The following is a 6,201-nucleotide window of genomic DNA, read 5'->3' on the forward strand; positions in this document are numbered from 1 at the left end:
CAAATGCTAATAAGCATTCATCTAAAACGTTTCCTAGAAAAACTTAAAAAAGTCAATAATCTGGAGAGTTTTTGTAAGATGTTTCTTCTATCAACCAACGAAGAAACACATTGGTACTTTCCCATGATGAGTGAGTGCTTCAGGATCTCTTGCACTTACATGTGCAGCAGAGTACAGCAATGGAAACATGCTGGGCCCATAACCCAGAGGTAGGCAGATTGAAACTATCCTCTGCTATATGCATTTTTTTGTTTGTTAATTAAAGTAATCCAAAACTGGGATTGATATTTTGGCTCTTTTATTTTTACTTAAAGTACAATAACTTTTACCATTTTAATTTGTTTTAATAGTATATTGACAGTATTGTTTTCTTTCAAAAATCCACTTAATTTTCTTTACCCTATTATTTAAATGGTAATTGACAAAAACAAACTACATTGTCACCAGAAGAGCAATTCAAAATGTACAAGTGATATATTAAAATCATCTTTCCAGCTTGAATTTCAATGATGCATTGGGGCAACGATTTTGTGAGAAACATCTTCACCCTTAAATAAAGATTTTCTTAATTCCTTAACTGTGTGCTAATTAGATATCACCTTGTTTTCATATTAAACAGACTTCCACATGAGAAAGCAGCAAGGATGAATTGGCGTTAATGTTTCCTGGTGTCAACTTGTAATATTTCAGTAGACATTGAAATGAGGATGCATCTTGCTGCCTTTCCAATGAAGCAAGTTTAATTTAGTAATAGGTGAAAAACCATCCTTACAAAGGTGTTAATCAGAGACTTGGCTTTGTGGACACTTTTCAGAGAACAAATTTGTTAGCATAAAGATAAAGCCAGAAAATAAAGAGCTGTTTAATCACTCAATTGGATTTTTCTGCCAGCATATTTTTTTTCTCTGCAACCAACTGCTAAATTGTGCTTCCTAGCTGTTTTTATAAAATCACTGAATCAAATCTAACTCTGATTACATCAGAGAAGGCCAGGTACCCTACACCATAACAGGGGGTTTGAAATTTTGACTTGTCTACTTAAAGATCACCAAAATCTGATAACAAGGTCAATTAGGTCCCTGGGTGGGATTGAACCACCAACCTTTTGGTTAATAGCCATACATACTAACTGATTTCGCCACAGAGACACTTTGCAAAAGTTAATACTGACAAAGGCTAATAAGCATTCATCTAAAACGTTTCCTAGAAAAACTTTAAAAAGTCAATAATCTGGAGAGTTTTTGTAAGATGTTTCTTCCATCAACCAACGAAGAAACACATTGGTACTTTCCCATGATGAGTGAGTGCTTCAGGATCTCTTGCACTTACATGTGCAGCAGAGTACTGCAATGGAAGCATGCTGGGCCCATAACCCAGAGGTAGGCAGATTGAAACTATCCTCTGCTATATGCATTTTTTTTTGTTAATTAAAGTAATCCAAAACTGGGATTGATATTTTGGCTCTTTTATTTTTACTTAAAGTACAATAACTTTTACCATTTTAATTTGTTTTAATAGTATATTGACAGTATTGTTTTCTTTCAAAAATCCACTTCATTTTCTTTACCCTATTATTAAAATGGTAATTGACAAAAACAAACTACATTGTCACCAGAAGAGCAATACAAAATGTACAAGTGATATATTAAAATCATCTTTCCAGCTTGAATTTCAATGATGCATTGGGGCAACGATTTTGTGAGAAACATCTTCACCCTTAAATAAAGATTTTCTTAATTCCTTACCTGTGTGCTAATTAGATATCACCTTGTTTTCACATTAAACAGACTTCCACATGAGAAAGCAGCAAGGATGCAGTGGCGTTAATGTTTCCTGGTGTCAACCTGTATTATTTCAGTAGACATTGAAATGAGGATACATCTTGCTGCCTTTCCAATGAAGCAAGTTTAATTTAGTAATAGGTGAAAAACCATCCCTACAAAGGTGTTAATCAGAGACTTGGCTTTGTGGACACTTTTCAGAGAACAAATTTGTTAGCATAAAAATAAAGCCAGAAAATAAAGAGCTGTTTAATCACTCAATTGGATTTTTCTGCCAGCATATTTTTTTTCTCTGCAACCCACTGCTAAATTGTGCTTCCTAGCTGTTTTTATAAAATCACTGAATCAAATCTAACTCTGATTACATCAGAGAAGGCCAGGTACCCTACACCATAACAGGGGGTTTGAAATTTTGACTTGTCTACTTAAAGATCACCAAAATCTGATAACAAGGTCAATTAGGTCCCTGGGTGGGATTGAACCACCAACCTTTTGGTTAATAGCCATACATACTAACTGATTTCGCCACAGAGACACTTTGCAAAAGTTAATACTGACAAAGGCTAATAAGCATTCATCTAAAACGTTTCCTAGAAAAACTTTAAAAAGTCAATAATCTGGAGAGTTTTTGTAAGATGTTTCTTCCATCAACCAACGAAGAAACACATTGGTACTTTACCATGATGAGTGAGTGCTTCAGGATCTCTTGCACTTACATGTGCAGCAGAGTACTGCAATGGAAGCATGCTGGGCCCATAACCCAGAGGTAGGCAGATTGAAACTATCCTCTGCTATATGCATTTTTTTTTGTTAATAAAAGTAACCCAAAACTGGGATTGATATTTTGGCTCTTTTATTTTTACTTAAAGTACAATAACTTTTACCATTTTAATTTGTTTTAATAGTATATTGACAGTATTGTTTTCTATCAAAAATCCACTTCATTTTCTTTACCCTATTATTAAAATGGTAATTGACAAAAACAAACTACATTGTCACCAGAAGAGCAATACAAAATGTACAAGTGATATATTAAAATCATCTTTCCAGCTTGAATTTCAATGATGCATTGGGGCAACGATTTTGTGAGAAACATCTTCACCCTTAAATAAAGATTTTCTTAATTCCTTACCTGTGTGCTAATTAGATATCACCTTGTTTTCACATTAAACAGACTTCCACATGAGAAAGCAGCAAGGATGCAGTGGCGTTAATGTTTCCTGGTGTCAACCTGTATTATTTCAGTAGACATTGAAATGAGGATGCATCTTGCTGCCTTTCCAATGAAGCAAGTTTAATTTAGTAATAGGTGAAAAACCATCCCTACAAAGGTGTTAATCAGAGACTTGGCTTTGTGGACACTTTTCAGAGAACAAATTTGTTAGCATAAAAATAAAGCCAGAAAATGAAGAGCTGTTTAATCACTCAAATGGATTTTTTTGCCAGCATATTTCTTTTTCTCTGCAACCCACTGCTAAATTGTGCTTCCTAGCTGTTTTTATAAAATCACTGAATCAAATCTAACTCTGATTACATCAGAGAAGGCCAGGTACCCTACACCATAACAGGGGGTATGAAATTTGACTTGTCTACTTAAAGATCACCAAAATCTGATAACAAGGTCAATTACGTCCCTGGGTGGGTTTGAACCACCAACCTTTTGGTTAATAGCCTTACACACTAACTGATTGCGCCACAGAGACACTTTGCAAAAGTACATACTGACAAATGCTAATAAGCATTCATCTAAAACGTTTCCTAGAAAAACTTAAAAAAGTCAATAATCTGGAGAGTTTTTGTAAGATGTTTCTTCTATCAACCAACGAAGAAACACATTGGTACTTTCCCATGATGAGTGAGTGCTTCAGGATCTCTTGCACTTACATGTGCAGCAGAGTACAGCAATGGAAGCATGCTGGGCCCATAACCCAGAGGTAGGCAGATTGAAACTATCCTCTGCTATATGCATTTTTTTGTTTGTTAATTAAAGTAATCCAAAACTGGGATTGATATTTTGGCTCTTTTATTTTTACTTAAAGTACAATAACTTTTACCATTTTAATTTGTTTTAATAGTATATTGACAGTATTGTTTTCTTTCAAAAATCCACTTCATTTTCTTTACCCTATTATTAAAATGGTAATTGACAAAAACAAACTACATTGTCACCAGAAGAGCAATACAAAATGTACAAGTGATATATTAAAATCATCTTTCCAGCTTGAATTTCAATGATGCATTGGGTCAACAATTTTGTGAGAAACATCTTCACCCTTAAATAAAGATTTTCTTAATTCCTTACCTGTGTGCTAATTAGATATCACCTTGTTTTCATATTAAACAGACTTCCACATGAGAAAGCAGCAAGGATGAATTGGCGTTAATGTTTCCTGGTGTCAACTTGTAATATTTCAGTAGACATTGAAATGAGGATGCATCTTGCTGCCTTTCCAATGAAGCAAGTTTAATTTAGTAATAGGTGAAAAACCATCCTTACAAAGGTGTTAATCAGAGACTTGGCTTTGTGGACACTTTTCAGAGAACAAATTTGTTAGCATAAAAATAAAGCCAGAAAATAAAGAGCTGTTTAATCACTCAATTGGATTTTTCTGCCAGCATATTTTTTTTCTCTGCAACCCACTGCTAAATTGTGCTTCCTAGCTGTTTTTATAAAATCACTGAATCAAATCTAACTCTGATTACATCAGAGAAGGCCAGGTACCCTACACCATAACAGGGGGTTTGAAATTTTGACTTGTCTACTTAAAGATCACCAAAATCTGATAACAAGGTCAATTAAGTCCCTGGGTGGGATTGAACCACCAACCTTTTGGTTAATAGCCATACATACTAACTGATTGCGCCAGAGAGACACTTTGCAAAAGTCCATACTGACAAAGGCTAATAAGCATTCATCTTAAACGTTTCCTAGCAAAACTTTAAAAAGTCAATAATCTGGAGAGTTTTTGTAAGATGTTTCTTCCATCAACCAACGAAGAAACACATTGGTACTTTCCCATGATGAGTGAGTGCTTCAGGATCTCTTGCACTTACATGTGCAGCAGAGTACTGCAATGGAAGCATGCTGGGCCCATAACCCAGAGGTAGGCAGATTGAAACTATCCTCTGCTATATGCATTTTTTTTGTTAATTTAAGTAATCAAAACTGGGATTGATATTTTTGCTCTTTTATTTTTACTTAAAGTACAATAACTTTTACCATTTTAATTTGTTTTAATAGTATATTGACAGTATTGTTTTCTTTCAAAAATCCACTTAATTTTCTTTACCCTATTATTAAAATGGTAATTGACAAAAACAAACTACATTGTCACCAGAAGAGCAATACAAAATGTACAAGTGATATATTAAAATCATCTTTCCAGCTTGAATTTCAATGATGCATTGGGGCAACGATTTTGTGAGAAACATCTTCACCCTTAAATAAAGATTTTCTTAATTCCTTACCTGTGTGCTAATTAGATATCACCTTGTTTTCACATTAAACAGACTTCCACATGAGAAAGCAGCAAGGATGCAGTGGCGTTAATGTTTCCTGGTGTCAACCTGTATTATTTCAGTAGACATTGAAATGAGGATGCATCTTGCTGCCTTTCCAATGAAGCAAGTTTAATTTAGTAATAGGTGAAAAACCATCCCTACAAAGGTGTTAATCAGAGACTTGGCTTTGTGGACACTTTTCAGAGAACAAATTTGTTAGCATAAAAATAAAGCCAGAAAATGAAGAGCTGTTTAATCACTCAAATGGATTTTTTTGCCAGCATATTTCTTTTTCTCTGCAACCCACTGCTAAATTGTGCTTCCTAGCTGTTTTTATAAAATCACTGAATCAAATCTAACTCTGATTACATCAGAGAAGGCCAGGTACCCTACACCATAACAGGGGGTATGAAATTTGACTTGTCTACTTAAAGATCACCAAAATCTGATAACAAGGTCAATTACGTCCCTGGGTGGGATTGAACCACCAACCTTTTGGTTAATAGCCTTACACACTAACTGATTGCGCCACAGAGACACTTTGCAAAAGTACATACTGACAAATGCTAATAAGCATTCATCTAAAACGTTTCCTAGAAAAACTTAAAAAAGTCAATAATCTGGAGAGTTTTTGTAAGATGTTTCTTCTATCAACCAACGAAGAAACACATTGGTACTTTCCCATGATGAGTGAGTGCTTCAGGATCTCTTGCACTTACATGTGCAGCAGAGTACAGCAATGGAAGCATGCTGGGCCCATAACCCAGAGGTAGGCAGATTGAAACTATCCTCTGCTATATGCATTTTTTTGTTTGTTAATTAAAGTAATCCAAAACTGGGATTGATATTTTGGCTCTTTTATTTTTACTTAAAGTACAATAACTTTTACCATTTTAATTTGTTTTAATAGTATATTGAC

This window comes from Pseudophryne corroboree, unplaced genomic scaffold (genome assembly GCF_028390025.1).
Source record: "Pseudophryne corroboree isolate aPseCor3 unplaced genomic scaffold, aPseCor3.hap2 scaffold_138, whole genome shotgun sequence".
Taxonomy (NCBI): domain Eukaryota; kingdom Metazoa; phylum Chordata; class Amphibia; order Anura; family Myobatrachidae; genus Pseudophryne; species Pseudophryne corroboree.